Source organism: Tenrec ecaudatus, chromosome 6 (genome assembly GCF_050624435.1).
Source record: "Tenrec ecaudatus isolate mTenEca1 chromosome 6, mTenEca1.hap1, whole genome shotgun sequence".
Classification (NCBI taxonomy): Eukaryota; Metazoa; Chordata; class Mammalia; order Afrosoricida; family Tenrecidae; genus Tenrec; species Tenrec ecaudatus.
The window spans coordinates 110,833,916-110,860,527 of record NC_134535.1 but is presented as its reverse complement, the minus strand read 5'-3'; the positions used below and the strand labels follow the sequence as shown (position 1 = coordinate 110,860,527).

Below are 26,612 nucleotides of genomic sequence, written 5' to 3'. Positions count from 1 at the left end.
GAGAAATCCGTATTTGTTGTTGCTCTGCTCTTTCATTTGGCAGATATTTCTCATAGAAGATAAATTCCCTGCCCCTCAAAGTAGTTGTAAATCGTTCAGCCTCAGCCACCCTTTCCTGAGTGCTTATGCTCGTGTGTGCCTAGCTCACCCACGGGACGGCTGGCGGTGCGGGTACGGGGGGTCACCTCCAGTACAGGGCAGATTCACACAGCTAGATGCTCTGTGGAGCGTGGGAAAGAACAAGAAGAAGGGACAGCCTTGCAGTACTGCCTTGTGGAGTGGTAACCTTGGTGATCATTGAACCCAGGAAACATTTCCATGCTCAGCAATGTGGGGTATGTTACTGAGGTTTCAAAGATTACCAACATAAGTGGGGGCTTCAAATTTGTCATGGAAAATTTCCATTCTCTTTTAACTTAATATTCCACAGACCTTTCTGAGGCTCGTTTTTTCCTTTACTGTTTGCTAGTTTGCAAATATGCACACAGCACCTGTAATACAAGATAGTTACACCTATGTTTTCAGACCTGCCTGGGTCTCTCTGGCCCTGCTCCCCCGGTTCCTAACTTCCTAACACATTGCATCTCTTTTCTGCCTAGTGAGCTTTCATGCACATTGATTTATTCTTTCTTCCAATTAAAATACTGAAATATCAAATAGCAATACCACTACAATTTATAAGCCCAAACAAAAACACATTTAAAAAGTCAGTTGCATTGGTTTTTATCAGTCCATTTAGATGCTGAGATTTCTAGTCAATTAGATAAGCTTCATTTCTAAGTCCATCGACTGTATCCATCTATCTCTATGTTGTTTTAAGCGTATCCTTATAGGTTTGACAATAAGTGATCAATATTTATAAGCTCCACACGGACCTTGTGAGTTTGTAAAAGTGAAGTATTGAGATTATTCATTCTCTCTAATTCAAAGAATTTAAAACTCACCCTCCCCCTATTAAGAGGATAGATAAAATGACTTAAGATGAAGTCCAAATATGTCCAGTAAATTAAAACCAGATGGGATGTCAGTGGATGCAGGCAGAGAGTGAATGCTTTTAGATTGTCAGTTGTAGAAATGGCACGAGGACTCGGATGTATGGGAACACAGAGATTGTTTATCCAAGAGCATGGAGTATATTAAAATTAAATAATTTTGTGTTCTCTTAAGCAATCCAGATTATAGGTTTAAATTCCAAATGAATCCATTCACTTTACACTAGAAAAACACCTGATTTGTAACCTAAGGACACACCTCTTACTCTGGCCAGCTGTTAGCAAAGCCATCGTAAAACATCTCCCAGGACAAATCCAGAGCAAAGCAACCTGGCAGAAATGACAGAAATAAATTCATTACGAAAGAACAAGATGGATAAGTTCCGAAACTCATTTCTTTGGAGCCTCACGTGGTTTTGCATACATTTGCCACAAAGGTAAGCCACCAACATTTTCCTAGAGATGCAGGCATATGTGGGAGCAGCTGGTCCTAGCGCTTTCTCTAGGTTTTCCTGGACATGTTTCATCGTTTGAGAGAAGCTTGCTTACAGACTTGTACAAATCTGTGTGACTCTTAATTTTTTTCCCTTCCTGGAGTTGCAGTCACACAGGATCTGTTAACTATTTCTTCCAAATACTTTTTAAAATCTCTGCAGGCTTCCCTCAAAACCTGCCCTGTGTCCGAATGGTCGCGTGCACATGGAGTAGAGCCAGCTTTAGAAATGTGGGTTGCAGTGTCTTTAACTCTGATGCAGGATGCCTTTCCCCATAGTGGGAAACATTGCAGGATTCACTGAAAAGCCTTTCAGAGCAAATCGAGTAGTGGAAAGACCCAGGGAACTGGGGCTATGGCTTCCCCTTCTTGTCCACCCTGGCAGCCTGAACACTCCCCTCGCTGTGATGTGCACTGTTTCTTCCAGACGATCTTTGCATACCCGGTTCATGGAGCAGAGTCATTGCCCTGGACTCATTTTTTCCTTCCTGGCGGTATAAATAGCCTGATGACGTCCTAGGCTCTCTGCAGCCCGTGCATCATTCATACCGTACATCTCCTTTCTAGGTCACAAAGCTTTTTTTTTTTTTGAGCCTCTGCAGCGGTAGCAGCATGTGAGAAGATGAACAGATGAGCCCTTCCTCTCCGCTCAGAGCAGTGCCTTTGAGAGCATCCAGAGCGCAGTGCGTGGAAACCTGACATTTGGACAGCTCAAGAATATCAGAGGGAAAAATAGCCACTCTGAACAAATAACTTAAAAATAGCAGAGGCTGAGCATTTTCCCCTCCACCCTTTCTCCCCCACATGCCTGAAATGGCGCTGTTCCCATCCACAGCATCACTAGGAATTTGGGTTTGTGAACATCTGAAGAACTTGCCTCGCCGGCTTCAGCAGCTATCTGCCTGAAAACATCTTCCTTATTCTTCCTCTCTCCAGTAAAATAAAAATGCGTAGTCCTTTTTCAGACGTTTATCCTTAAATTCTTGCTGTGTGAAGAACAACATAACGGGCCCTTGGCAATAAAACTCGGGAAGATCCCCTAGCGCTCTGCTTTCTTCTAACTTCTCTGCTGTTTGTAATTGTCCATGAGGCCTGGGAGACGGATACATTCCCCTAGATGTTGAACTGCCAGAGAGACCATCTCATTTTGGAATAGCTGGCAGCAAGGTTGGCGCCGTGTCTTTAATGAACAGGTGGGTCTTTGTCCTCGATCTAGGTACGTCCTGCTGTCCTTCGGGTCTCTCAGCACGCCTTAGAGAGAGAGCTGCTATGGATCAACTCTGACTTCGGGAAGGCTTATCTCCTACGGAACCAAATGTTGCCTAAGTTTGTCGTCTTCACCATCACCGGCACCTTTGTGCCCTACGCTGTGGAAGCGATCCAATCAAACAAATGTTAGGCGTTGCCCGCTGATTTTAATTGGCTGATTTCCAGATGGCGTTTCTACGTCTTTCTTCCTACGTCATTTTAGTCTGAAGGCTTGCTGAAACCTTTCTCCTATGGGGACCGTGCTGCTGTTTGCGATACCGATGGCACAGCTTCCTACTCCTACGCGGGCTAGCGCTGGGAAACAAAGAGTACCAGCTGGGTCGCGAGTTTAAGGATCATTGCTTCTCTCGTTTAGCAAACATGGTTGAATACCTACTATGTGCCACACTCTGCTCTAAGTATTGAGGTTCCAGTTAACAAATAGTTCATTCGTTTTGAACTTCATTCTAATTACAGCATCTTGCAGAATAGGCGCGATGAAGAAAATTCAAACAGGCTGAATGTTATCGATGTAAATTCTAGAACATGGGAGCTAGAGAAGAGCCAATGGAAAAAGGAATGATTGTTTTATTTTGCCCGAAAGCGTCAAGAAAGTGGGTCGATCGCATCTTTGGGAGAAATGTATTTCAGGAAGAGATGACTACAAACTTCAATATTACAAATAGCTTAGAGCCGAGGAGCAGAGCCAACATTGTCATGGAAAGGGGTTGTACAGGTAGAAAGGGCACACACCACAGAGACCATTATAGGACAGGTGGGGCATCTTGTATTTTATTCTGGTCATGATGCGACATCACTGAGCAGTGGCGTGATTGGACTTTCTTTTTAGAAGACTAAGGTGGAGCACAGAATTTATATGCAACAGAGAAAGCCACACACATTTTGGTTCTTGCAAACCAGGCAGGTGGGAGAAAATAGTGACTTGAATAGAAAGTAATACTGATACAATGGGAAGATTTTTTTAATCATATTTTAAAAGTACAGTCAACCCAATCGTATGATTGGTAGTTTCGCTGCTCTTAAAATACCCTGAAAGTGCTTCCCTCATTCTCTTCTCCTCTCTCTGGGTCCCTGGAAATCACTGGTCTTCCCCTCTTACTCTAGAAGTGGATCCTTTCCAGACTGCAAAATAGGTGGAAAAATACAACATGTGACTTTTTCAGGCTAGCTTCTTTTACTTAGTAATACAGATTTTGGTTTCCTTTAGGTCTTTTTATAGCTTGAACGTCTCTTTTTGTCCAGTGAATAATACTCCATGGTGTGTATCATACTTTGAGAATATCATGATTGCTTCTGATGTTGGGAAGTTATGAAGAAAGCTTCTACAAACATCTGTGCACAAATCTTTCATGTGCACATAGTTTTCAATCCATTGAAGTAAATACCTAGAAATGTGATTGCCGGATTTATAGTAAGCCTACATTTAGTTTTGTTAAAAAAAAAAAAGTCAAATCGTCTTACAAAGTCGCTGTATCCTTTTTCGTTTTCCCCAGAAGTGGACAAGAATTCCTGTTCCTGCACAGGTACATTAACACTTAGTGCTGTTAGCCATTTGGGTGATGGATAGATTTTACATGCACATAGGTAAGTGCTATGGAATTCTCAGTCTTCATAATGTTATCTGTAGTTTATTTTCCACATGAAATAATGAATTTTCATACCCACACACACACCTTGCTTTTAGCTAAGATTCATCTGACATCAGCAATGGCATCTCTTGTTTTACATCCTTTTCTGAATCTGACTTAAATTTCTGTCAATGTACTATAACAATTTTTTGCATGGTTGTGATCTTAATGATATTATTTGATAATTTCTGCGTTCTGTTCAATCAACTTTATATGAAATGAAGACAAACATGGATCTTTTCAGATCATTTGACCATTGGCTGGGGTCTCCTGGTCCTCATCTGTACTCGGTTTCCCTCTCCTGGTCACTTTCAGCTGCTTCCTGCCCCTTTGCCTTCCTGGCTGAAGAGCCTCGTCCTTATCTGCACTCCCTGTTCCTCTCTCAAGGGGAAGTTTAGCCCTTTCTGATCCCGCCCTGCCTTCCCATCCTCTGGGCAAGGAGCTCCCCGGCACTGTCCTTCCTCTCCAAGTTTCTTGGCAAAACACTGCTCTGATTTGTTGAAAGATTTCACTTGGTATTCCATTACTTCTGGAGGCTTGCTTTTCACCAACATCTTAGTGAGGCTCAGACTTTATCCATAAATACGTCAGTTCTTTCAGACACGCTACCTTCAGAAATGGTTGAAGGTCAACCGATGCTTTTTTTAATGCAGAGACCTGGTCTATGCCTGTATCTTCTTTTGATGCCTCCTACGTCCATCAGTGTTTTTTCCATAACATCTTTTAATATAGCAACTCTGGACTTAATTTTCCCCCCAGTTCTTTCAGCTTAAGAATTGCTATGCATCCTCTATCGTTTGGGTTTTTAACTCCTGATTTTTGGACATTTCACGATAATACTGACATTGTCTTCTAAGCTGATATTTGACATTATTTGTTAGCTCTTTTACATTTAGTTTTTCTGTGGCCCAGAGCATAAATCTCATAGTGCTTGGGAACACCCAGGCAATACTAGAAGACACCAATAAGTGTTGAATTAAAACACATACAAATGTTGATCCTCAAATTGCTGTTGTTAGGTGCTGTCGGATAGATTCCGACCCATAGTGACCCTGTCTACGGCAGAATGGCATGCTGCACCTGTATGCTTTGAGTGTGTTTAAAATGTAAAAACCCATTCATATGAAAATGGTTTTTGTTTGAAGAAAGTGAAAGAGATTTATAGACTACAATAAAAGGTGTGTGTGAAAAATTGAAAACCTTGATTGACAGATAGTTCTTTACAGAATATTTTTCTGTTTGAGAGAGTACTGTCCTAACGGAGAGTTGGAGAAAAGTATTAGGGGCAGACCAACTTCACTTCAACCAAGAGTCAGCTGAAATTTGGCCGTAATCTGGACTATTAGAAATCCTTCATGGGAATTTAGTTATATTTTGATAAATATGTTTAGTATAGGGGTTTTTGTTTTGTTTTACAAATAATGATACTCTGAAGGCATTGCTCGCCGTAATGGTAAGCTGATTGAGTGACCTGTGACGACCCAAACTGTAATGTCAGCCGGTGGTACACAAAGACAGAGTGTTCACTTGGGTGCATGAGAACTCTTCCCTGTGACTCTTCCAAGAACAACTTCAAGGCAATAAGCAATGTTTAAAAGCTAAGTTATTTACTGAAAAGTACTTCAGTGTTACAAAGCTTAGTGTTTAAACTTACTATTTAACTTTAATCCTTTCAAATGTGTTAGTGAAAATGGTAGTATTTGGTTGTCTGGAGCGGCAAAAAAGACTGGAGGAAGGTAAAGATAAAATCTGTTATTTTCATAAGTGGCTCAAACTTCCAATCCATAATTGTTTTAGACTTCAGTAACCTTACAACGTCCCCAGACCTCTTCATTGGTCTTTCACTCACCTCCAGTTTTTAATTTTTTTAGCAAAGTAGGACCAATGATTAACCCTTTTGAAGTTATGATATAATGGCACCCTGGTGTCTAGAAGTAAGTTTTTATGCCAAAGACTAGAATAATGGAGTTTGTGTTTTCAAAATAGTCCCATGTTTTATATAATCATTTTATTGCGGGCTCGCACAACACTTATCACAGTCCATCCATCCATCCATTGTATGTCAAGCACCGTTGTACACTTGTTGCCCTCATCATTCTCAAAACATTTGCTTTCCACATGAGCCCTTGGTATCAGCTCCTCATGTTTCCCCTTCATTTAAAGTTATATGTCTATAATATGTTAGTAGAGTATAGTGTACAGGCCATTATTAACTCTTTAACTTCATGTTTCATGACCTTTCAGCTGTGTGCTACGTCCAACCTATCAACATTTCTTTTTGTTACTGTTTGAAATCTCAGTAACCAAACTGGTCTTTGACTCATTCAGTCTGTCCTGTCCATGTGTCTGAACAATCTTTTCTCTTAGACGTTACTTCCTCTTGGCGTGTTTTCCTGAGCAATGCTCTCTATGCTGCAAAATCCAAGTTAAATATCAGCGCTCCAGAAGCAGAGCCCCCTCTGAGCTGCTCAGCCTCGTTCTCATGCTGGGGTGTAATTGCTCACAGCCCATAAGCTGGTAAAGGGCAAGAATAACCTCCATTTTGTTCATTTGTCTTATTCTTGTACATGGTTTAGTGTGTGTAGAAAGCCACAAATAAAAGCCTGATCGGTGAAATTGAAACCAGAGCTTATTGTATAATTATAAATCATTTGAATATATACCTGATTCCCAGGTCTGCTCTCAGCATTAGAATTAAAATTATCTTTGATATATCATTCAATGTGTTCCTAACTGTTGACAGTTTCTGTTTGCCGTGACTTTGTCTTGCGAAGGAAGTGAAAGTGTACGGAGCAGGTCATCATTTTGACACTCCGTGATTCACACACATTTTGGCTCATCCATCACCGCCCCCTCGCTGTGCCACCCTCCATCCTGCCTTCTTTCTGTGGTTCTTGTTTCCATTCCTTCCTGTTCCTAACCTTCGGAGCTTTATTCTGGAGTAAACACTGTCCTTTTGATCTTAAATGGTTGATTATTCCTGTCCAGACTGAAGGGTGACAAAAGGCCCTGGTCTCTAAGGTCCCACCTGTCTCTGCTCAACCTGTAAGCCTGGCTGTTTTTATGATTTTAAAGTTCACCTTGCATTTTTCCTCTCTATCCGGGAGCAATTGGTGCGAGTAACCGCATACCATCTAGAGCAGCCATTCTCAACCCCATAGGTCGTGACCCCTTGGGGGGGGTTGAACACCCTTCCACAAGGGGTCGCCTGAGACCATAGAAGACACGTGTATTTCCAATGGTCTCAGGAACCGAGACACTGCTCCTCTAGCCGTCTCCAGGCAGGTTTGCCCACATGCAGATCTGCGCACATACGAGCACCCCCGTGAAGACTGTTACCCACGCTACACCGTGCTTCAAGACAAAATTTCATTGATTTGTGATTAGAAAGATGCCTTAAGATATAATTACATACTGTTTTTGTGACTAATCACTGTGCTTTCACTATGTTCAATTTGTAACAATGAAAATTTACATGACGATTCATAGCAGCAGCAAAATGAAAGTTAGGAAATAGCAACAAAATTAATGTCATGGTTAGGCGACCCCACAACATGAGGAACTGTATGAAAGGGTCACGGCATGAGGAAGGTTGAGAACCACTGCTCTAGAGAATAGTTGTGTCCATGTATCTTTAATTTACATCCTTCTTGTTTCCTCTGGATGAGGTGGGAGGCCAGTTTTCTCCTGCAGTGTGTCTGTGAATGACGTCCTTCTTTCCTTGCCCTCCTTAAGGCCTTTGCTTGCTTTGCCAGTTAGGAGAACTCGGTTTGGGAACTGACACTCAGCAGTCAAAACCTGTATTGAACTTGACAAAACCTGTATTGTAGAGCTTTTCATAATTTTTGCAGAGGAATATGCGATACAGCATTTTCTATATTTGTTTGATCAGAGAACTCACTTTTTGGGTCTCAGAGCATCTGATATGATAAAAGATCAGATGTGGTAGACAATGGTGATGTGGTAGACAATGGAAAACAAACTCATTGTCCTCAAGCTGATTCAGACTCATAGTGATCCAACAGGGTGGGATTGAAAGACCCTGTGGAGTTTACAAGGTGACAAATCTTCCTGAGAGCTACCTGCCAGATCTTTCTCCCATGGAATAACTAATGGGTTCAAACTTACAAACTTTTCATGGAGCCACCACACTCATTGAATACATAAAAAGCACGTAATACATGTTGGCTGGGATCATGAAATAGCCACTTCTCTCATCATGGGCTGAGGATCCTTCGCTTTTCCTGATATGACTGACGTCAGCTGTAGACAGCTGTAAACGTGTGCAAAGGAAACAAGCCAGATTCCTGACGAGGACGGACTTCTGACTCTTCAGCTCCCAGGCTGCTCCCCTCAGTTTACCTGGATTATTAGGTACAGGGGCCCCGAGTAGGAAAGTGAGGAGGATCCAGCATGTACACCTTGTGCATCTCCTAAAGAAACTTCTATTGCTTGTAACAGCACGATGGGTTGCTTATTTTCTTTGATTTTTGTATTGATCAAAACTTTAAAGGATCAGAGGCCGTGTCATCAGGCACCTTAAGGACAAATACTGCTAGCAGGAAACTCGAACCTCCCTGCTCTCCAGTCCATTTAGATTCATCCTGACCTCTATCGATGGAGGGGAACTGCCCCTGCATGTTTCTGAGATTGTAACTCTTTATGGGAGTAGAAAGCCTCATCTTTCGTCCAAGAAGCAGCTGGTGATTTTGAACCGTAGACCTTGAAATTAGCAGCCCACCATACAACCACAATGGCAACAGGGATCCATGCTTTCAGTGCTCTTTTTGAGGCTTACCCATGGAGCTGATTTGAGTCACTGAAGTGCCAGGGAGTCAAGAGAGCCTCATGTTGGGCAGTAAGCCTGTGGTATTTCATTTCTCAAAACCGCAGCTAGTGGTTTGGAATGGAAGTTTGGCTGTATACATGTACCAAAAATGGTTCTATTCTTTGCTGTAATAAAGATACCGGTGTATAGGTAGCAAAAACAATGGGCAGAGAAATAAGCTTTATTACAGGACTTCCAACTGGTTCATTCCTTGATGAGAATTTGCTGTTCCCCCCAAATACACTGAATTGTAATCTATAGCTTAACAAGATTTCCAGGTGATTCTCGTGATTTGCCAGGTGTTTCTGATGTTATGTTCCCATGAGCATTGCCTTGTTTATCAGAGGATTCCAGTTCAGTGTATCTAGGGTAGACGTGTCCTTTCTCAGCAGGAGGTGGAAACGGAATGATCTGCTCCTAAATCCTGTTTTATCAGTGAAATGAAGAGCTAAATCAAATAATTCAGAAAGCTATTTAAAAAAAAAACAAAAAAAACCTAAGGCGGCCAGAAGGAAGAGTGTCTGTACAATGTTAGATGTCATTTTGTTCTCGCTTTGAATATAAATAGGGATCATATTCAGGAAATCATGTCTCTGACATGTTGATTATCCTATTATACTTTCCAGTTGCCCAGGCCACAAACGTTGGAGTCATCTTTCCCAGCTCTGTTTCTTTTATTTCCCACATTGGATTTATCAGCAAATCCTATTCCACCAAACTTCAAAATACATTTTGAGTATTACCATTTCTTGCCATCTACATCGTCACCACCCTGGTCTGTCATCATCATCTCTTGTGTAGTCATTTTTACAGTGTCCTATGGCCTGCCCTGTCTCTCTAGGATTAGGTCACCCCACAGCAAGCCTTTTCAGAAAAGGGCAAATGGTGTCATTTCTTTGTTTGCAATCTTGTGATGGCTTCTGTTCTCATACCGAACACATTCAAAGTTCTAAGCACATGCAATGGACTCAGGCATGATCGGTCTACCTATTTTGACCCTGTGAACTTACCAACAGATACGTTTGAAAAATGTCTCCAAGGATGGAATCAGAGATTTGACAAACATGTTAAGTGTAATGGAGAGTACTTTGAAGGTGATAAGGTTGTTTTGTAAAAAGAAAAAGAAAGAAAGAAAGAAAAACACATAGCTTTGAAAAAAATTCCATTTGAGGGGTACCTCCTCATATTTTGCATTGTTCATTTCATATTATGACGTGTGTTGATATCTGTGTTGTATGTTTCTTTCCACTAGAAATTGAGCCCAGTAAGAAGGCTTTCCTTCCATCATGCTAAGAACAGTGCTTGTTGCACGGCGTTCTTGGCATCTAGTAGGCATGAAATAGATATTTGCTAAATATGTAAAGATAGCATAATGCACGAACGGTCCTGTTTTGGTTAATTTTGTTAGTTGGCACAAGAGGAAATAGTGTGAAGAAAGATGTTTTTGTATGAGTTCTTTTCATCACTACATATTTATCCAAAAATCAGTAAGCTTTGTAATTATAAATGTATAAAGAAACATTAATAGCTGCTTTCTTATTTCTATTTTATAGTGTGAGCAGAAGGTAAGTGTTTTAAAATGAGGTTGGATATTATGATTAGTGGATTAGAAGAAAGTAGAAGATTCCGTTCAGATAACTCCTATTGAATTTGCTTCAGAAAATTTGGGGAACGGTTAAATTCCATGCCCTCATCGATTCCAACACATAGTTACACGGCAGGAGAGACTAGATCTGCCCCCTTTCAGGTTTCTAAGATTGTAAATATTTCCTGAAGCAGATAGATAGTCCATTATTGGGTGATGCGGAATGTTTTGAGGGGACTCCAAACGGGCAGTTCTGATGGACTTTTCTCAAAGAATAGAGCTTAGTAAGAAGAAGGTTTTTTGTTTGATTTTGTTTAGTTTTGAATTGAAGACTACCTTGGTAAGAAAGAGGCCAGGAAGCTTGCACCCAGGAATTTTGTGGGTTCCACAGCGGGCTGCTAATGGCGAGGTCAACAGTTTGAAACCATTGTAGCTCTGCAGAGAAAGAGTAAGGGCAGTCTACTTTGTCCTTTAGCGTCTCTATGAGTCGAATCAACTTGATGGCAATGAGTTTGGATTTTTCTTGGTCACAGCAATGCGCCTGCTCACTGAATCTTGGAAACACTGTTGTAAGAATGTACAGATACAATAGCTTCATAGTTTGATATGCTTGTTTAATAAATGTTCATAATTTTGTGGCAATGTATTTTACTCACCCTCCCATAATCCAATTTTAACAAAATACTGAAACTTATTGAAAATGTTAATGCTATCTTTCATAGTATCTTCTCTGGCCATTTGTTTGCTCTTGTTTTATATTAGTCCAGTCATAAAAGGAAAGATACTGTGCATTAAAATTTGAGGTGGATTTAGAAGAACAAATGTGGATATTTCACATGTGAGCTGTAATGTCCATAGCTTAATGTCTTAGGCAATTATAGTCCCCACATGTTGATAAAGCTATGCCTCTCTGTGCTAGGGAATAAAGTGACAGTAGTGATCCTAACACTCCAATTTGATAACCATAGGGCAGAGTTGGAATAGTTCAATAAGCATGACCAGGTCACTACATTATTTTGATATATTAATAATAAATAATTTTTACCTAAGAAGAAAACCCAGAAACCCAGTTATGTATATGTATTTCTTTGGGTAAGGTTACCATGAATTGTAGGGCAATTGTAGAGCTTAGTATAAAGCTTAAATTAGTTGTAGTAGACGATAGGGATTTGATTATTTCAGTTTATGATGATAACATTTTAATATATCCTTCTATCCCATTTGGTTCTTTACTGAGAAGCACTTAGCAACAGCAAAATGATTAAATTTATCAAACTTGTCCATAAGAATCGAACAAAGAGCTTGGGTATTGTGTTGATAAGAAAATCCTCCTGGAGTCTGGGCTCAGGCCATATCCAAACAGTTACGCTGTTTCCAGAACACAGAGATGCTTCTGTCAAGAGTATTGATTTCCATATTGTCCTCCCTTTGTAGTCTAAGCCTGTTTCCTAGAGCATCAAATAAATGGTATTTTATGAAAATCTAATAATTAATGACTTAATTTCCATAAATGCATATTTTTAAAAGGGGGGGTGGCTGGTAGGGCAGGCTGAAAATCACATACGTAGAGATAACATCTCAGGCACACTTGAAGAAAAGAGGGTAAGTGGCAAATGATTGTACTTAATGTAGAGTAATTTAGGAGAAAGTCTATAACAATCGGGTTCTAATATCAGCTCATTAAGATAATTGTTTATTCATTTTATTTGGTTTTTAAATAATAGTCCATTCTATACTTAGACCTGAGATTTTTATGTGTCTTATATTTCTATAAGACTCCTAATAGTATTTCACTTATGTATGAAATGAAGTATATAGGAATTATGGTATGGTTTATTTGTATATATGGTGGTAATTTTATGTGTGAATGGATGCATACACTTATCATGTGCACACCAAAGGCATATAACCGTGACTTGATTAATTTCTTATTTTATCCATGTGTGCGATATAATCCTATATAAGCTATCATGTTGCCTTATATAATAGCGAATCTGTATACATGTCTCCTATACTCTCAATTAATAGAAAATGGTATAAGGCAATTATTCAAAGATATAATAATGGTTAATCTACTTTTGCAAATGTAGAGGTTAGAACATTTTCTTATCTCAGTTTATGATTTTGGTTAAAAAATAACTAGCAATGTAATTAAATTGATCACAATTGGTTTATGGCAATGGTATAGTTTTTTAAAGAACATTTAGTTATGCCCTGATTTCGACTAATAAATGTGTCAGGTAAATTACCTTTACCTTTTTCTAAAACATCTGCATTCTGAGCTGATCTACTTTATAAGTTTTCACAATGTTTTTCCTCTGGATAGTCAGATACTATGATTATCCTGATAATTTCCCCCTAGATATTAATGTTCCTAGCTAGCAGATGTGATTTTTGACATATTCTTTCTTCAAACATTGCTTCCAGATATTTTCTACCCCCTGGATTTCAGAAACTTGGAGTCTTTAGTGTGCTGGTGAATGTTCATCTTTTGCACAGGTTCATTTTCACAGGATACATTTATTATTTATTTATAAATAAGCTATCTGTGCCATCATAAAAAAGCACAAAGGTGGCGGCTTGTATGTTCTCCTGTAGCTTTTCAGTGATTGCCTCATATGCTACATTTTCTCATTTCCTCAGTGCCTTTCCATTACTCTTCATTCTACTACTGACTTCTTTGGAGCCCATGTTTCCATTTTTTCCAATAACAGTTTTTTTTAATTTATCCTAGATTTAATCAATTTGTGTGGATATTAATTTCTAGAACCCTATATGGAGAAGAATATATAATATTATGAAAATGCTTGGGGGTTGATTTATGAATGAGCTGGGTTGTAGTTGAGTAGCTCTTTCCCACATGAGTGGGCAAAAACGATGATGGATATTTAACCAAATGCCTGAATCTGGGAGAGAGTTTATTAATTTTAAGGCAAGTAAACACACAGTGACTAGCTGAAAGTTTGCTCATTCCTAACCCTAGGGACTTGGCAGGACAGACATTGCAGTCAGTTTCCAGGAAGATTTAAAGCTTTGGAAACCATATAAGGCAGTTCTACTCTGTCCTATTAGGTCAGTATGCATTGAAATTGACTCCAGATGGCAACAGGTTTTGTGTGTGTCTGCTGATTTTGTTGTTGTTGTTTTTGTTAAAGGCAAATACAACTGAAATGGAAAATATCTTTCAGTAGCCGGGCACCATCAGCCTTCTTCACCACACTTGCTTATGCACACCTTCGTCTTCAGCGTTTATGTGAGGAAGGTGGTCACACAATGATGGTTTTTGTTCCTTGATGTCTGCTACATGGTTCATTCAACACCCTGTAGTCGCTTAGGCTGTGTGCTTCTTCTCTGTGGGCTTTGTTGCTTCTAAGCTAAATGGCCGCTTGTTTGCCTTCAAGCCTTTAAGACCCCAGATGCTATATCTTTTTGATAGCCGGGCACCATCAGCTTTCTTCACCACGTTTGCTTACACACACGTCTGTCTTCAGTGATCATGTCGGGAAGGTGAGTATCATGCAATGACCGTTTAGCAGGGCGAGGTGCTATTGTATTGGGTGGGTATGTGTGAGGAGGCCCAATGTCCATCTGCTACCCTACTACTGAACCTATAAATATATGCACATAAGTCTATTTCCCCCATAATCATAAATATATTTACATATGTACATGTCTGTATTTAGGCTTCTCTGTATGCACTTTGCCTCCTACTCCTTTCCTCTATTTCCTTTCCCTTTCCTCCCATCCCACTACCATGTTCAGCCTTCATTCTGGTTTCAGTAATTCCTCTCAGTTACCTTGCCCTTGATCACTCCCTACCAGTCCTCCCCTCCCCTCCCTCCTCTGGTTTTGAACCACTCACTGTTCCCTTGTCCCTTGTCCCTGTGTTGGCCGACACCTCCTCCCTTATGACCCTCCAAGACCGTTGGTCCCGTTATTTTCTTCTCTCGTTGTTTGTCCAGCCTATCTTGTCTAGGTGGACCTGCTGATATAGTAATATGTGCATACAAATGCAGATGACTTTGACAGCACCCAAGTGGCACATATGAACTTGGCTTTGACAGCAGCAACACCGACACGCTGATAATCAGAAAAGCCACTAACATACAAAATTTACAAGGTAAAAAAAAAAGAGAGACAAAACAAAAAGAGCAATATAATAATAAGCTTTACTTTATTGTTTTCCTTTGATATACGTAGGGAATTGGTATCAGGAGTCTTCAGTCAAACCCCAGTATTAAAAATCTGAAAATATTCAAGTCATCGCTTCTATAAATGGGCATGATATTTGAATATCATTTGCATATTATCCTTTTGTATTAAATCATCTGCAGATATTTAGAATGCATAATGCAATGGAAACATAAATAATATACTATACTCCCTCTTAGCCTTTGCAATTACTTTGACTGCTTCTTCACCTCCTCCAATATTTTCAATCAAGATGGATTGAGTCTATGAGTACAGACCCTGGAATATGAAGGACTGACTGGGTTTGTCTGCACCTAGTGGGAAGTCACAGAGCTGTTCCTAAAGCGCAGAAGCAGAAAGCTGTTCAAGGAATAAGGAAAGAAGTTAGAAGCTGATCCATCTTCCTCACACAGACTGTGTTTGTCAGGCTGCCCAAAGGTTGCCTCCTATCCCACACTCTGCTACTTATTTCCTGATTGAAAGTATCAAGTCAGGAACTAGGGTTCCTGAACAAAAACTAGATATGAATCCATCTGTTCTTGTAGAGATTGTAGATTTCAATATATTCTGTCTCTTTAACTTTTGTGAGACAAGGTACTAGAAATAGAAAAAAATATTCGTATGTGGTCATAAAGGGACTATAATCCTGGGAAATACTAATTATAAATTTCAACCCATTTCCATCTACAAAGATATATAATGCTGAACCAATTATTATGAATTGGACTGAAAATAAAATTATGGAAAAATGTTCATATCGTCCTATGCTCCTCAAAGATAACATGACCTTATAGATCATCCTCTATTTGTAAATGACTATGCAAAGTAAAACAAAAATTGTATTATTGGTGCTGGAAGTATGAAAAGTAAAAGAACTCTTTACCCTCAAGACTTACAAAACGAAAATGCATCTGACCCTAACTTGTCATGTCAGATAGAGCATGATTTCTAGGTATGAAAAATATGACAAATGTCCATACTATGATATAGTGACAGAAATGTAGTAATATGAAGAAGATAGACTGAGATGAAAGAAGAGATGAGTAACATTTAGAAAACAGGTTCTGGAAAACAAAAACAGAAAAAAAATTAGATTTTTACTAGTAAAGATAAAAGTTGCCTCTAGAAATTCCTATCAATGATATGAATGGCACATCAGGAAACCTGGACCACAGAGAAAGTAGGATTTGCGAAAGTATGATGAAGATTAGCGGTGCAACAGGGATACAGGATTGTTATCTAACGATCCAAAATTCTTAAAAATCAGTAGTAGATTACTACTACCCAAGGTGGGAGATCATAGAGCTGCACTCATTCAGAGTTGTTGCGTGGTGGCGTGGGCGGGTTACTGCTTCTGTCACTTTCGAAACCACACGGCTGCCACTCAGTAGTGTCCCTGAAGCCTACCTACCATTGACTTGCTGTTGTGGCCTCTGTCAGAAAAAACACACATGTAACTTTCTCTTCCTTTTAACTTTTGAATTCACCACCTGTGCCTTCTCCAGAATCTGACACAAAGTCAGATAGTTGGGGATTAAGAAAATGTAGTTTACAGTCTTCTAGCCTCCTGTGAAGCAGAAGATAGGAGTAGAGTTGAAGTCTAGTGGACAATCTGGACACGTATATGTTCATTTATTTCTTTCAGTTGTTTCCTAAATTGACATTGCTTATTTTGATGACTTTCCTGCAAGTAAATAATCCACTCTTGGGTGGATTACCCAATAAACCAGGTCAGCATGGGCTTACTTGTGCTGACCTTGTTTATTGTGTGTTCTAACCCTATCAAGGATTTTTTTTTAATTTTTACCACTTTATTTTTGTGTACATGTTTTACATCAGGGAGTTTCTAAGACAGGTTCTGGTAACTGACCGGCTTTTAAAAGCAGCTTATATTGTCTAGACCCTAGGTATGCTGCAAACACGGTCTGGAGCAAAATGGGAAACACCATCTTTCTAAAGACAGGCTTAGACCTTCTGATCCAATAGGTTAAGATACTTCCTTTCTCTGGTAGCAGAGCTGATGCATACCTGGCTGCTAGGCCACCATTGATGGATATAGCCAACAAAATAGGATAAAGCCCACCAAGAACATGACCAACCAGTCCACCCCGTGTTACAGTGCAAGTTTCACAGCACAGATGACCTGCACTCAAAGGAAGATTTACAAACGTTTTGTAAGATAAATCTGCTGTAAAGAATGGAATCACTGTCATTGGTAAGCCAGCAGCTATCCGAGCCTGTGTCACATTTAAGGCACGTCGAAAAAGAGTGTTTGCTATCAGACCACCGAAAGCAACATTAAGTCCAACATATGTTGATCCATGTTCAAGTAGATTCTTTTCTACATCTGGAAGTTGGTTAATTTTTCTGTTTATAATACTAATATTTAAGGTTTCCTTCATGGTATCATCTCGGTCATGATTTTCCATCTTGGAGCCTTGAAGTTAGGCGTTCGACACTTCCGGGACAGTGCCGCTCTGGCTCCTTGTGTGCCGGGCCCCGTCTTGGCTTGGCCGGGCGCTCAGGGCAAAGCAGGCAGTGCGGGCGCACGGGCGCGGGCGCGGCCATCTTGGGCACGTGCCTATCAAGAATTTTTAATTTGAAATGATTTTGTAGAAAGGTGAGTTAGAGTTGGAAATGACACAGATGCCTGACCACTGTTAACGTTTCCATGAGTCCCTCTATCATTCTGTCATGAAGCAGTTGGTGGGTTCAGAATACCCACATTTTTGTTAAACGCCTTAAACCCTGTACCAACAAGGCCTGGAAGTACAATGTACTTAGAATTCAATGTATTTACCTAACAAAGCCCACTTGCCAACTGCTGAACAAGTACTTGAATTGTTTTTCCAGGCCTTGTTTTTTAAATTGCTATTGGTAAAACTAAGTGCATTGCTTTTTTTTGTTAGCCAAGTTTCTACCTTTCTGCCTTTTTAATATAATTTCTACCTTTCTGCCTTTTTAATATAATTTATTTATCTTATTATCTCTCAATATATACACAGCAATTCATACACCAATTCAAGCTTCTACATGCACCATTTAGAAGCATTAATTACATTCTTCTAGTTGTGAAACCATTTTTACTCTCATTTTCTGAGTTGATTACTCTCTCATTCACATAAACTCACTGCTCCTTAAGGGTCATTCTAAGTTTTTATGTTGCTATTGTCAATTTTATCCCATATTAAAAAGCATAATTCTCAAGGCAGACATTTTTAACTAATTGTTTGCTTTTAAGAAGAGTTCAGGGATTATTTTTGGTTTAAGGATTATCTCAGGAAAAGTTTCAGAACTCCCTCTTATATTTGGTGATAACATCATGCAACTCTGGTCCATTCCCTTTAGACTAACTTCCTATACTAAAGAAGTTGTTTGTTCTATAACATTAAAGATCTTAAATGCTTACCTTTCAAAGTTTTAAAATGGGAGCATGCCTTGAATAAAATAGGAAGTAAAAATCTGACACTGTTGGAGGTAGTCAGAATGGAAAAATCAGATAGAACAAATGGTCCCGAATTCTTAGAACTTGAGGGGTTTTATCTACAGGAATGTTCTAGAAGAGGAAAGCATGATAAATAATACAAATACATTCCAAAACTATTACTCATCTTGGATCTCCTGTTTTGAAATGTTGCTTCAATAGGAAATCGTGTTTAAATGAACATGCTCCAGAGACCATTGCTAAGTATGAAGAACCAACGAACGAAGTCAGCAGGCTACAACCTGACCTCTGGCCCACTGATTTTGCTATCTTCTAACTCTTGAAAAGCATGTTCCCTAGAGACCCATCCACATAGTCACTGGGAGTCCAGAAGCCCCGCCCTTTGTGCAGCACACTGAACTGTGTTACGCAACATGAAACGGTCCCATTCCAGTTCCTGACAGCCAAGCTCTTGAGAGTCAAGCAAAGAAACAGGATGCTCGGTGAAGCATAAACACTTTGCACTGACAGTTATGGTCTGTGAATGAAGCTCGTTTTTGTTATATGATGAATGTGTCTTTGAATTGTTTGAAAATTCCATTTTTGAAAGCATATAAATTGAAAAACGCTTAGAGCAACTAAGAGTTCACCTTGAATAAGAAACAACAATTCTCTTGTATCCCTCTTATGTAAACGAAGGGAACAAGATGGGAAAGGTTTCCGTGTGAACCATCTAACAAGGTGCACTGACGTACACTGAGGGATCGTCAAAAAGTCATGGGAAATATCTATTTAATTCTATTTTTCTAGGACTATGTGAAGTCCTTCTCATAGTTAGGCGACTTTGATGTGATATGATCAATGGTTTTGAGTGACCCCTGGAATTATAATGCTTTCTTTAATTTTCAGTATCCTTTCTCAAAAATTGTTTTAAGACCAACTGATTGCCAGCATGACAAATCAAGGGGCCATGTGGTAAGAAGGTCTTTTGTCGACTTTGTGTGTTTCTAGCTAGTTTGTGTAGGTCATATTCTAGATTAAGTTACATAAATTTTCATTGCTGGCAGCCATCAACTTGACTTCCACTAATGAATACCCATGCACCATAGAAGGAGGAACGCTCAGGCCTGTGGCATTCCCACAATTACTAGCAGTCAACCGTCTCCTTCTGGCTATTGTGCCAGGCCTTCTCCCTGAGGGTCTCACTTGCCCTCGCTGACCCACTTTACCAAACATACTGTCTTCTTCTAGTGAGTTAAACAATGTTTTGCTGTAATCTGTAAAGTTTTCATTAGCTAATTATCAGAGGTAGTTAGCCAGGTCTGTCTTCCTAGTCTGCCTTAGTCTATAAATTCTTTTTTTTAAAACATTTTATTAGGGGCTTATACAACTCTTATCACAATCCATACATATACATACATCAATTGTATAAAGCACATCTGCACATTCCTTGCAAGCCTAATCATTTTTGAAGCATTTGCTCTCCACTTAAGCCCTTTGCGTCAGGTCCTCTTTTTTCCCCCTCCCTCCCTGCTCCCCCCTCCCTCATGAGCCCTTGATAATTTATAAATTATTATTTTGTCATATCTTGCCCCCTTTTCTGTTGTCCATACCCCAGGGAGGAGGTCACATAAATTCTACTGAACCCTTTCCACCATCAATGACTTGATACACCGGTAACACAGCTTCCAGTATCATGGTAGCATATGAGCTGCTACAGTACTATAAACAGACAAAGGGCTGGAACATGATTCTAGAAACCACTGTTCATAATGAGAACTATTTGCTTGTGGTCTTCTGTTTGAGAGCAGTTTGAATTTAGGATAAACTGTTTCTTTCTCATTCTCCTCTCACCACCTGCTCCAGTGTTTTCTCTCAGTATTTTCAGGTTGAAGGGCAGAGTGAGATGTGGAGTTCATACTTCCTAAATAATAATTATTAGAGGAAAGCTGTCGTTTGAACTCAAAATTTGCTTAAACAGCACAAATCCCATTAGTGTCTTGAAGTGTATGCTACTCATTTTCCTTGTTTTTCTAAATGTTGGGTGGGAAGCCTCCTTTAAATGTGCCTTCCAAAGGGTTTTTATTTTATTTTTTGGTTGTGGAACTACTTGACCTCTGTGTTATTCTAATAAGGACACTCCAGTTTTATCTAGTAGGCAGTCCAGGAGCACATCTGTGAGGCATCAAGTCTGTCTTACTGGTTGTGTTCCGCTTTTGAACACACGGGATTAGAGAAATAACAAATAACTTGGTTAAAAACAATAGTTTGTTAATACATACCATTCTAGGTATGATTATTTAAGGAAGAGGATAAAAGAAAGATAAATGATGTTGCTGATTAAAATATATATATATATATATTTATATATATATATCCATCCTTAGGATTATTTCATTCTTAAATGATTGGTAAGAGATGGCACCTTACTTATTTAAATCATCAAGGACACCTAAACATCCATCATTTTTTCTTATGTATCTTACATATCTCCCTGGTACTCTTATTTAAAAACACAGTGAACCAAAACACTGCTATAAAATCTACTACTATTGATTGTATACAAGCGAATTTTAAATTTTTTTCTGTGATACTCCTTTCAAAGTATGAAAATGTGCTTTTTGACATCTTCTACTTTGTTACAGACATTCTTCCTTACACATTATTAGAAGTTCCAGTTTAATCTGAATATAGAGATTCACTAAACAGAGCCATGCTGGTCAATGAATAGAAACACTTCTTGAAATCCTCATCTGAATTTACTGCTTTTTCTAGCCAGCTTTGTGATTGTCTTTAATGCTCATGCAAATAAATTGCATTGTTAGGCTTTAAAATAGAAACACTGTCCTAGCAAGATTTAACTCTGTTCATAAGTCATTTTGGCATTTATTTTTCTACTTGTAAGTGATCCCTGAGCATTTACTTTTATACTGGGAACTCCTTCCAAATTTTCTACTTGTCTATTTTCAAATTAAATACTTTGTATTTGATGTATCTGTTGCTTATTATCATTTATTATTTGTCTGGAAATTAAAAGGCAGATGATTATGGTCTGTACTAGCCTGTGGTCTTGGAAAAGTTATTGAATTCTTCTGGATCTCATTTTCTCATCTGTAAAACAGTCCCAGCAGTATTGATCTACACGATGGGTGGTAAAGCTTGAATAAAATGATAACCATAAGTTGCCTGGCATGCCGCGTGGAACCTTGAGTCCCTGCTAATGACAGGGACAGACTCCAGGTTCCCACCATTGGTCTCTAGTCGCCTTGACCAACAGAAGTGTCAGCAATCAGAGGATGAAGTGCAGTGTGTGTCTAGTTCCCTCCATGAATACCTGTCCTCTTTGCCAGGTGATCAGAAGAACTAAATGTTTGCAGCCAAGCATTCTGATAAAAAAAATGCTCTAGAAGAATTCTGATTGAAAGGGATAAAATACAGAATAGTAATAAAACAATAACGCCAAACCTCTCCCCCTCAAAACCCAAAATGTCTCACTGCAACTGAGTCGATTTTGACGCCTTAGTGAACTACATGCAAGCTTCATAAGTGCCAGTCACATGGCTTTGGGGAGAGATGAGACGTTCTAGGACCACCACAGGTGGCATCCTCAGAAGCCCCCACATTTCTGAGCAGTTTGTGCGAGCGTGAAGTTTCTTCAGGAGCCAGGAAGACACAGAAGATGATTTCAATTTCCCAGGGATCTAGATTTTCTGGAGTCAGGAAGAACAAATATACCTCTGAAACTCTTTCCCTGAAATAATATTTAAATCCTAAACCCAAAATAACCTGTGAAGTCTTCTTAAAACCCAACAGAAGTTTAGCGTCATTAGTTAAAGACCATTGGCATTGAGCACTGTGTTCCTTTGAGAACCGTCTGAGTATGAGATCCGATTGACAACAGCATTGCCGAAGGCAGACAGGAAATTTAGAAGGTAGTTAGCTTCTGTCAAGGAGAGGGGAACAACTCTGAAAGGAAGGTTGGAAATGATTGCAGAACCGAAAGAATATTATCAGTGTCATTGAATTGTGGACTCACACATATAAAATCACTCAGTTGGCATATTTTCTGCCACCTATGTTCTTAACGAACATCAAATAAATTATTTAACGAAGAAAAATTAATAAAAGTTTGCCACCTGCGTGGTGAAAACTAGAAAAAAAAGAAAGATAAAAAGCAATTCAAATTAGGCTGTCCAGTGTTTCAGGATTCAGTGAACCTCCCTCTGTACATCCTGTCATCATTGCACAGCTTCCAGCGTGCCAGGGTTCAGAGCATTATTCCCTGGTGCTATTGGTAGGACTTTAACCTAGCTACTGTTGAGAAGAATTTAGAATGGACATCTATGAAGTGTTTGTCCTCTGCATGTTGTGGTAGATTGGCAAGCAAAACAATCACATTTTCTAAGGCTTCCCTACAGAAACGATGGAAGATTGCCTCCTCTTTCCAGGTATTTTCTGGCCAGCATGACTTTGTTAAATAACTCTTCAGGAAAGGTTACTAAATAGCTCTCATTTTGCAAGCGGTTACACTGCCAATTTGTCACAAAATGGGTCATTTACATAGTGTTAATTATTATTGGAACCCTCACAATTCAACACGGAGCTGGGAAATGAATCCTAAAGTCATAGACATCTCCACCTCTTTGGTACCCAGGTAAGGATATGCTTGAAAATTAATAAGCTGATCATCATAAAATATGAGAAATCAGAAATGCTCCTGAAACCACCCAACAATATTATCAATGTCACATTTTACTCAACTGGCAGATTTGAGGTGCTTTGGGTGCTGTTTCACCTTGAAGAATGTCCATGCCAATTTTCAATCCTGGGAGTGACTACAGTTTTCAGATTGCCTAGCAACGCTAGCAGCCAGTATCCTCATTACTGATGCGTGATCCTCAGGGTCCATTTTTCCTGCCCTCTATCATCCCTTGTATTTAATACATCACCACATCAGTGACCATTCCGCTTTGTATTTGTCAATCCCTCTCCATTACTACAGATTTACTTACTTGTAGTCACCCTACGCTCATTCATTATCATGGCCCCAGAACAGCCTTCCAGTGTGTAGCTCCCACCCCTTCCGTGCTAAGTCTGTTATTGCTGCCCATCACTGTGCTAAAATATACATCTTCGTGGTATGCACTTAGTATATAACTGGAATGTCTTTTTCTGAATTTGATAAACTGATTCCAATCTTATTTTGTTGACAATTATTTAGCATTCTTTCCATTTTAGAAATATAAAAAAAACTTTCTATAAACATAAATGCTTTTAAAAGCCATTACTCATTGGATAATATTTAAAGAAGCAGAATATTTTTATGCATAGTCTGTTATATTTTTATAGCCTTTGAAAGGAAATATTATATTGGATGAATTAGGGTTGTCTATTCTGTAGGAAGTGAAAAATGGAGTAAATTATTTAACACGTCTTGACTTGCTATCATTGTAAACAACTCCTTAAATTGTGAAATTAAAGGCGAGTGTGGGAATGAAGGCAGATGAAATGGTTATTCCCGTGATAGAACTTTTTTGGGCTTCAGAAAACTCTGAATAATTTTTGGTTCCAATAATGACTATGGAAAATTACCTCCCCTTTTCTGAATTTGCTTCCATTTGCACCTCTCCTATTTCCAAGATCCTATCTTGAATCGATTGTCTTTCCTGTGTTGCTTCATTTCTGCCACATGTGCTAACGAATTGCAGGACTTTTTCTGTGTTTCATAACTTTTGTGGTTTTATGGATGTATGTGTTTGCGTGTGTATGTATTCATGTGCAGAGTGTTTCCAAAGGAAGATGGAGATGCATAATGGGAGAGGAAGAGTCAGGAGAGGGGGCTGGGTTAGAATATAAGGGAGAGGGTTGATGAATTGTTTGAAATACCGAATGTAGAGCTGATATTCCGAAATGTAACTCCCCACCTCTCACCTAATTCACATAAAATATCATTTTAAAAGACCCAAAATACTCAGTAGGCAGAAAACAAAATTTGTGGGAATATGGAAATGAAATATAATGGAATTTTGCCATAGCATTTTGAAGCTCCGTTGTATAGAGATAGCAAAACATTGTATTATGCAAGAAATAATTGCTGTGAAAACAATGTGTAAATGGCCAAGAAAATCTTGAGTTTATAGTTAAGGTGTCTTAGACAGGAGTGGGAGATTATTTATGGACATTACTTGAGTGTAGAAATAGTGAAGGGGTTATTTTTTTATTCTCTATAAATCCTGATTTGAATCTGTTATGAGCCTGGGCAGCATACAGAGGAGTGACACTTCTTGTAGACTTTGCTGGAGAAATATATATAGTAGTCAAATTAAGTACATCTGTGGTTGATGCAGAAGCTCAATAGAAAAACTTAGAGCAGTGGTGATCAACGTGTGAGTCGCGACAGTAGCAAAATTACACTTAGGAAGTAGCAACAAAATAATTTTATGGTTGGGGGCTTACCACAACATGAGGAATTGTATTAAAGGGTCATGGTATTAGGAAGGTTGAGAACCACTGACTTAGAGCAAGGCCAAGATGCACATTCAGGTTGAACCTGAAAACATTTTAAATAGGTCTGCGACAGCCAGCATGTCATCTTGAATACATTTCACTTGAATTTAGAGAAGTCTCCAAAGTAGATTTGGAAACAAGCTTATTTTTGTCTTTGTTGTTAGGTGTTATCAGATTGGTTCTGACCCACCGTGTCCCTGTGCACAACAAGACAAAACACTGCCCAGTCCTGGACAGCCTCATCATCATGCCTCCACTTGAGCTCCCTGTTGCAGCCACTGAGGCAGTCCATCTCAGTGGGGTCTGTCTCTACTTTTACCCAGCACGATGTCCTTCTCCAGAGACTGGGGTCTCCGCTGTCCTTGCTACATGGCCAAAACCCAGGCACATTTGGGGATGCTGTTAAGGATATCATATGTGAAGTAAGCAATAGGTCATCGAAAAATAAGACCGAAAGGGGATCAGAAGAGATGGAAACTTCTCTTGAAAGCAGAGTAGATAAAGTGACGGCAATAATTGGTGACATAAAAGAGCTGAACAGAAGATTTTGAAGGATAACTTGAGAAGGTGAAGTATTGGCATGAAACATGTAAAGACCTGGAGTCGGTCAATCAAAAGGGAACGACATGCTGTGTCTTTCTGAAGCTGAAAGAATTAGGTGTCAAAATCTAGGCTAGCGCTGCAATGCTGACGGATTCTGTGGGCAAAATGCTGAGCAAGGCAGAATACACAAACCCCACACCCACCGGAAGGAATACACAAACCCCACACCCACCGGAAGGAATACACAAACCCCACACCCACCGGAAGTGTTTGGCTTTAACTCTTTCAAAAAGCTACATACAATCTAGAGTGGCGGTACTGATGCAACACAGTGGGCAGTCTGAGTACGGTGCCGACCCGGCAGTGTTTTGTGCTGTTGTGTACGTGGCTCCTGGGAGTGGTAACCGGCTCTGTGTCACCAACCATAGCAGCAATTTCCGCAGCTACAAGCCTTGACCTTGCATCCTGGTACTTCTGCAATGTTTAAGACACAGTTTTATCCTTGATGATTGACCTCAGCAGCTCCTCTCTACAGCCAGTGTCAAACCCTTCAAAATCTCCGTATGATTTCCTAACGTACATATGGGTAAAGAAGATATGCACAGATGGGTAAGTTGTGATCTGCCTGTAAGTGCTTTTCAGCCAAGCCTGCGCTTTAACACTTCCTGGGTGAGCTTTCAAAATAATTGATAGAAGGATTCATCCCATGTCAATTACTTTGGGCATCAAACCAGGGCGTTTTTCGTAGACTTGTAGGTCCGTAGGTGGGTGGGGCATGCAGCACAAGACAGAACCAACTGACCTCAACGCACCACTTTTCCTCTGGGCTTCGGCTCCACAAACCCCGGGCTTGGGAGACCTAGTGTCGGACGGTAATTTTTTCCAGGTGGGTTCCCTTTTCCTCATCTCAGGGCAACCTTGATGTTATTTTCTGATCAGCAAATGCAGTTTTACCAACCAATTTCTTCAGTGCTTAAAATCCCAGATTCCAGATGGAAAAGGTAAGTGTGTGCTCAGGGTTCTGGATTCTGGCTAAATTGGTATTATTTATTAAAGTGATATATTTTAAAGAAGTAAAGATATTTTTGTTTTCTAGTAACATGAGACGATGTGTGATGTTGTCCTCTTAATGACTATTTTTCTGGCTTTTCT

General features: G+C 39.6%; 1 protein-coding gene and 1 pseudogene across 1 annotated transcript in view; one reads left to right on the top strand and one right to left on the bottom strand.

Moving 5' to 3' along the window:
* The window catches only part of PDE3A (phosphodiesterase 3A), a 332,782-nt gene that overhangs the window by 90,304 nt on the left and 215,866 nt on the right, over window positions 1–26,612 (top strand). The gene's annotated exons all lie outside the window — the stretch shown is intronic.
* LOC142450268 (transmembrane protein 126A pseudogene) lies at window positions 16,822–17,429 on the bottom strand (annotated as a pseudogene).